General features: G+C 41.6%; 1 pseudogene; it reads right to left on the bottom strand.

The window, feature by feature from the left end:
• Positions 1-6,908: 6,908 nt before the first annotated feature.
• Positions 6,909-7,689, bottom strand: LOC103736245 (annotated as a pseudogene).
• Positions 7,690-7,999: the final 310 nt, after the last annotated feature.

Raw genomic sequence — 7,999 nt, 5'->3', positions numbered from 1 at the left:
CAGTCAACGCTCTTAACCGATGAGCCATGTCTCCAGCCCCTTTTCAGGGTATTTTATCACAACAACAGAGATGAAATTAGGACATGGTCTTCTCTTCAGAGCTTACTAAGAGAAAAATGACAGATATGGGATAAATCAGTCCTTTTGATTCTCTATGCAGTCAGTTTGTACACTAATACGTTGGCAAAGAAAGAGAATAAAGCATTCATTGCTTTCATTTACTGACACACAGTAAGCTCTCGATGACCATAAGCTACTGTTCTCAACTAGAGTAGAATGTTCTTATGTGATTAATGAGCAGGAGACCCAGAGTGGAAAGGATAGTTGAGTGAGCAAGTTTTGAAGAATGAGCAGCAGTTTTCTGGGTAAACAGGACTTACAAGAAGGTAGAGAGGACCCAGACAGAGAAAACAGCCTCAGTCCAGAAACAGATGGAATGGGGCACGCTGGAGTTGCCGAGAAACCTGAGTTTAATGATTAGCACACGGACTTGAAGAACCAACTTCTCAGGAGCAGCAGGTGACCAACGCCATGCACCGGCATTTTCAAAATACCATGGAATCCCTAACCCTTCTAGCCCTTTCTGTCTTCTTCCTTTTGTTTTCTGAGGCATATTTCTCTATGTCTTGCATCTTCTGACTTTACTCCTTGACTCTCTCTTATTACAAGATCTAGGGGATAATTCAAAATCAAACTCTTGCACACTGTGTTTTTCAAAGCACCATCTACTACACCCATGACATTGTCACATGTGGCCTAACACAGAAATCTCTCACTTGTGTAACAAATATTTCCTGCTCATTCATGAGTCAGTGGCTGTTCCAGTTGCTTGAGACACATTGTCAAACAAAGGAGTCAGAAACCCCTGTCTTCCACGGTCATGATAGAACAAGAACATAAATCTTAAACAGAAGGTGTGAGTGCGTCACATGTAATACAGTCTGCAAGAAGTCACATTGGCAGGAAGCTAGAGTGGCTTGCTGGTGTGGCTATTTTTCAGTTACTTAAGTAGGACACAATCAAGAAAGCCAAGGACAAACTCTGCTTCCAACTTGTTGGGTCTCATTTCTGGAATATAAATCCATAAAGCCTGGGCTAGAAAGCAATGGGCCAACGCAAACAATGAAATTGATCTACTCTACCCACAGAACCTTGTCATTGCAAGAGTAAAGCATGAGCTCACTTAGACCCAAGGTCTAAGTGGCTAAAAACCATCTACAACTGCAGTTTCAGGGGATCTGAGGCCCTTTTCTGGCCTCTGTGGGCATTGCACTCATGGGTGTACTTACATATATGCAGATGAAACACTCAAATAAAAATAAGTAAAAAATAACTTACAGAAGATACGTCATGTATTAAGCCAGATTCCTGTTCATCCTTATCAGTCTAGCACTCTTCAAAATTTAGAAAGATAGATAAGATGCATGCTTGGAGTCCTTTATGAAACTGATGTATTCATTAGGATGTTCAGAAGCAGTTCTCAATCTTACCTGAGTGTGAGAATTATCTGGGAAAGGTTTAAACATTCTGGACACCTCAGCGTTGCTCCAGAGCCAATGAATCAGTCTCTAGGAAGCAGAGCCCAGGCAACAGCATTTCCAAACCCCCTCAGGGCTGACAACTATTATCGTCATCCACAATGTAACCAGAAAGAATGCAAAGAATTATGATCAATATGCAAAGAGATGCTCTGGACTCACCTGTCCCCTGATGAGGTTCCCATGACCATTGCTTAATTTCAGTCATTAATGAGAAACCCTGAAGTGAATCAACAGAGCTGACTATGGCTTCATTTCCAAGACCTCAGTCATGAATACTGTGGACTGAAAAAGAAATTCAAGGGCTGAGAAGATAGCTCAATGGGTAAAGTGCTCAGCATGCAAACCTGAGGCTCCGAGTTCAAAGCCTCAGAACCTAAGTAAGGCTGTATGCATTAATATAATGCTCCTATAGCAAGAGGGGAGGCATGGACAGGAGTATCCTTGAAACTCAAGAGCTGGCTAGCCTGGCATAAGCAGATATAGAGATGCTGTCTCAAGAACGTGGATGGTGAGAACCTGCATCTGAGACTGTCCTCTGATATACACACATGCACATACCATAAATACATACCATACACACATTGTTAAATTAAAAATAAATACATGGGGGAGGAAAATAAAACACTAATTTTTCTATGCTTTGAAAAATATTAGAAAGTATTTTAAATACTTTGGGTTTAAATATTTACATCCTTAATGCTTGCTAATTTACCTTTTTATTAATTTACTTACTTGTATATCAACTTTCACACAAACTTAGACACATACACATACACACACAGTCACTCACTTGCACACTCACCTTTTTTGCTGATTTCTTGAGAATTTCTCACTGGAATGTCGGCCCAAGGGGTTCCAACCTGATGATTTATTCACCAACCTCTCTGTACTGGCTCTAACCATGCCCTCTATGCTGTAAGAGTTTATATTAGTTTTCCAATGCTGCCATGACAAATAACACACACAGGATTGCTTAAAACATCATCAGTTTATTTTCTCATGGTGTTAGAGCCTGGAAGTCCAAGATCAAGTTTTCAGGAGGGCTGATTTTTCACAGCTGGTAAATGCTAATATTTTTCTTTTGTTATTACATAGTCTGATTCCTATGAACATGTTTGTCCTAATCTCTTTACATTTATTTATTCTTGTGTGAAGCGGGAATAGGCACACGTATGCCATGGTGCACATGTGGAGTCCAGAGGACAACTTGCAAGGTTTGGTTTTTCCTTCCACCATCTGTCTTCCCAGCATGGGACTCAGGTCATCCAGCTTAGCGTCAAGTGCCTTTACCCTCTGAGCTGTCTCACTGTTCCCCAATCTCCTCTTCTATAAAAGGAAGCCATTACATTAGATCTGAGCCTAAACATCCATTTTTCTTTAACCACCTCCTTAAAGTACCTCTTTCAAGGCCCTGTCCCCAAAGACATTCACTGAGGCTCAGGGGTTTGAGAGTCAACCAAGATTTTAGAGGAAAGGACAAAATTTAGTCCAAAACTGTGTTCAATATACAAAGAAATAAAATGAATGAATGGAAATGTCTGTAAAAATGGAATTACAACATAAATGAACATTAAGATAGTCATTAGACTGTAGGTAAATCTATGCCTCTACAGAATCTGACAGGAGACACAAGCAGAGAATGTTTTTCTTATCTCACAATTTTCCATAGGAGAATCTTGAATCTGCAAGGCAGGCAGGAGTAAGAGAGCCAACAGCTGCATCTCTTGTCCTTCAAAGCCAGCATCATCAGGCTGTGTGAGAGATGAGAGCTTGTGGTAAGGTGGCTGAATCGTGCTGGGGTGGCACTAGGTGGTGGGAAGAGTTTGGATATCTGGTCACTTCTTAGACTTCATCAAGCATCAGCTTAGAAGATATGCTCTTGCCTTGTCCATGTAATCTTTCAACCTGTAGCAACCTGCCACTGTTTTTGCATAGTTTGTAATCAGACCATCATGCTGACAAACTAGAAAAGCCTGTCAGGAATTATTATGTGTGGCTAAAAAAATCTGATGTCAGAGATATCATATTAAAATATTACAGTGCATGTTACAGATCATTTATTATTTCATGGTCAAGAGAGCGAAGAAATCTGTCAGTAGACTGCTCTAAGTCTCTGAGTGTTCTGGCCATATTCTTATAAAGAAATTATTCCATATAACCAAGGAAACTATGTAGAATTACACTGTAACTTTCCTGTGCTCCATTAAGTAAACAATTGAGTCAGTCTATCCCCAGGGAAATAATGACATGTGGTACTTAAGCCTGGTGTACTTACCTGCATCATTTGTTTTTACATTCCATGCCATCATCCCACAGGTTCCCATGGTAAAGTGATTGGAGATAAAACTCAAGATTGATCTAGTAGCTTAAAAGTTTTCATGGGTCAATTATGATGTGTAAGATGGAGCTTATAAGACCAGAAAGTGGGAGGCACATTATTTATTTTTATGCAAATAATTGCTAGTGTAAGAAAATAATCAGTGGAACTGGGGATGTAGGTCAGTGGTAGAGCACTTGCCTAGCATGTGCAAAGACCCAGGTTCAATCCCCAGGCCACATAGGCAAGTAAATGGATTATTGTTCTCTTTATTGAATAGGCTGGTGGTGTCACTTGGAATAGGTCATCCTGAATGCTCTGTATGTGTCCATATATGTCTGTACATATATGTCTGCTTATGTGAACATGTGTGTACATGTGAATAGCATGTGTCTGTGTGAGAATGGTTTGGACAGGGAGCTGTGAAACCATGTGGCTGGCACTGCCATGCTATGTGTGGGAGGACCCTCCCTCATGCAGGCAAAAAATAAATGAAACAACCCCCTGAGGAAATATTCAAGAAAGATCTCACAGTAGAATTTACTTCCTTTACAACACTTCCGTAAGTGAAAGGGAACTTTCCCCCACTAAACTCTTGGATCCAGTTCTTTTCAAATCCTGCCCCTTTTCTCCCTCCGTTCCTATTGGGACTTCTTCAGGTGTGATTCAGGAGTGACTTCCCAGGTGTGACATAAACTTCCAGGTGTATTTCCTGGCTACTTGTGGCATTCCACGTTCCCTGTTGGAACTCCTGACGAATTCCTCCCAATCCCGTAGCTCTTGCTTTGTCTTTTCCCCACACCCATCACTGAAGTTTCTAGTTATATGATTGATGCCAATAACATAATGCTGACTGCCTTTGGACCATCATTTTGTTTGACCTTTCATAAGAACACTGGGGTGCTCTCATTCCAAAGCCTGATTTTTTTCTGAAGTTCACTGGTTTCCTCTCATTTCCAGTTTCAAGAAAACTAAAATATTAGGAATTCTTTGTTAGGGACACAACTTTTAGGTTGAAACTCAGTGACTAAGGCAGTAGCCTCCCTTCCATCTTCCATGGGTACCTTGGATGTTGCATAGTTAACCTGGAGTGCTTGACTGGGGCTAGGGAAGCCCACTGTAGATTTACTGTGTGTGTATCTGTACATATATGCATATGTGTGTTTGTATGTTTGTGGGAAAGCATATGCATGTGTGTGGGGTGTAAGTGGGGGGACACTAGTGGAGGCCAGAGGACAACCTCAGATGTCTTTGTTCAGGTGCCTTACTTTTTTCTGAGACTGAAGAAGGCTCTGTAACTCATTAAGTAGGCTAGGCCCGACTGTGTAGCAAACTCCAGACACCCACTTGTTTCCCCTCCCTAGTGCTGAGATTACAAGCACATGTCAGCACACTCAGCTTTTTTATGTGGCTTCTGGGTATCGAATTCAGGTCCCTGTGCTTGGAGACGTTAGGAACTACCTCCTTAGTCCCATGGATTTACTATTATGAGTACAGCCACAAGGTGCTGAACAACTTCTAACCTAGGAAGCCTCCCTAATGGAAGAACATAATAATGAGGGGCTGCAGGGTACAAGAATTGCTACTAGTGGTGAGTTTATGTAAATAATCCTACAGGAGGTGCTGCAGGCTCTGAGAAAGCCAGGAATTAGTGTCAACCTGGCATTTCCAGCCGTCCAGGTTGTGGAATGCAGTCTTTCCGTGGCTTCCTTCAAACTCGCGTAAATGATAAACATTCATGTGTGATAACTGCCAAGGGTGATGCCTCTCTACTCCTTCCTGGGGAAGCCATGGGGCACAAGACTGTGGTCCCTGTGTCCCAAGCAGGAGACCACTTAGTCAAATCTCTGTCATGCCCCAGCCCAGTTTTCTGCATCTTTCATGTATGATTCTCCTCCGCCATCGCTCACAGCTCCTGCTTTGCTCCAAAGCCACCTATGGGGATCTATATTTTCAAGGAAGAGCAATGTCTATTTTCGTTTCTTCCTCTCACACCCAGTTCAATGTGATGCCACAAATATGGCTAGCTGTTTGGAATAATTTGCAGAACTGAGCATTACAGGCGAGCTCCATCCTTCCAGAGTGTATTTTGAGTATTTTATCGCGAGTGTCAAGATTTTATGCATTACAGTATGCCCATGATATTTCTCCGTGCTCTATTTTGGGCATGATAAAATCTGTAGCAATTAGTTTCTCACAAGTCTATTTTGCGCTGAAGAATCTGTTATTTGCTCTTCGTGTAGTTTCTTTGGTTTTACCTTTACCACAACCGTCTTTACTCCCAGATTGATGCTCTCTCTTTGAGTTTGGCAGTGCTCCTTGGCTTCTTTCGGCTCTGCTTAGTCTTTTTAAATGCTACTTGTAAGATGTCAAGTGCAAATTAAGAGGATGATAGAGGTTGGTGAACCATAAACATGATTTAAATGGGAATGTGCTTAAAGCAACAGGAAATGAAAGGATCTGAACATAAAGATAATGTGACGATTGCAATTCATATTTAATCTTGTCTAAAGTGTGAGTATTTCTGTAACAGGAACCAGAAAGAGAATAAGCACCAGTAGTGTGGGACCCCTTAAGAGGATCACAGCTGACACAGAGGAAGGAATTCAATTAGAGATATGTACTGCTTAACAACGGAGTAAGATCTGAGAAATGAGCCATTAGGTGACTTCATTGTGTGAACATTACAATGTCCTTCCACAAACCCGAATGAGGCAGATCAATCCCTCTTCTACAGTTTTGTTTTCTTGTTGTTGTTTTTTGAGACAGGGTTTCCCTGTAGCCAAGGCGGCCTGGAACTTGCTATGTAGATCAGGCTAGCCCTGATCTCACAGAAATCCACCTTCCTCTGCTTCCTAAGTGCCCGGATTAAAGACGTGCCACCGCACCTGGATTCCAAGCAGCCTCTTGATACAGCCAAGGGAAGAGGAAACAGGAAGTATAATACAACATACTGCTCACAATAAACTATATATATATTATGTATAATCAGAAAGAATATTTTTTTCACAAATAGGAGTTTTTATTTGTCACTACTAAAAATCTGAATTTTAAACAGATTCTTGGGCTGGTGGTTCATATCCATCAGCTCGTTCACTTTCAGCACTTGTCTCATCACCAGCTGCTTTTCCAGAGCGACTACCTTCACCACAAGGCTCCATGACTTTCCCAGTTCAAACTCGGGCTTCTTCAAACTTTTACTTTTCTAACGAAGACATCCTGCAGTGGATAAATAGACTGGCAAGTCTTTCTATGTCTTTTCCAGTCTGTCTGGAATCAATTTATTAACCACTTCTTTCAAGTCATTTGTCTGCACCTCTCGGGTCATGATCTCCATCATTTTCTTCCAGATCTGGCGGACCTGCTGGTGCTGTGCATAGGAGGTCTTTCATATCTGGTGGTTTTGTTTCTTAGTAAAACCAACACAGAACAAGGGAAGCAAGTAACCATCAGTTGTCTTGACATCTACGTGAGCTTCAATCATTGTCTGCCATTTTTTGACCATGGAGCACATTTTGTCCCGGGTAAGATCCATGCCATGAAAGTTAGTTTTTGCCCTGAAATCCTCAGTAATGAGCTTGAACATTCTAAATGCAGCTTCATCATTCTGCAGATCAGCAAGGCTCACTTCAAACACACAACCCTTGAGGCCATCAGGTGCAATTTTGGCTCCTTGAGCCCTTGTCACTAGTGTTTTTCCGATATTTCTAATGTTGAACACAGCTGGAGCTTTCACATCATACCAATCCTTCTTAGAAAATGGATCACCCCTTTCTTCTTGGCTCCCTTCTTGCTACCTTTCGTCAGATGCTTGTTCTTGCCCACTGCCATGGTGTTGCGCTGAGAGCCAAAGGGGGGACGTGCAATTCGCATGAGAACTTAGGCGAGTGGAGGAATATCTATTTTTAAAGATTTATTTTATTTTTACTTATGTATATCTGTATGTTTCTATATGTGGATATGTGCACATGAGTGTAGGTATCTGTGTAAGATAGAAAAGGGTGTCAGATACCCTGGTGTTGAAATGACAGGCAGTTGTGAGCCACCTAATGTGGGTGCTAGGAACCAAACTTGAATGGTCTTCTGAAAGAGAAGTATAGGCTCTTAAACGCTGAGCTAAGTCTTCAGCCCCAAGGAATAT

Source organism: Nannospalax galili, unplaced genomic scaffold (genome assembly GCF_000622305.1).
Source record: "Nannospalax galili isolate Female #2095 unplaced genomic scaffold, S.galili_v1.0 scaffold437, whole genome shotgun sequence".
NCBI lineage: Eukaryota > Metazoa > Chordata > Mammalia > Rodentia > Spalacidae > Nannospalax > Nannospalax galili.
This window is presented reverse-complemented; position numbering and strand designations above follow the sequence as displayed.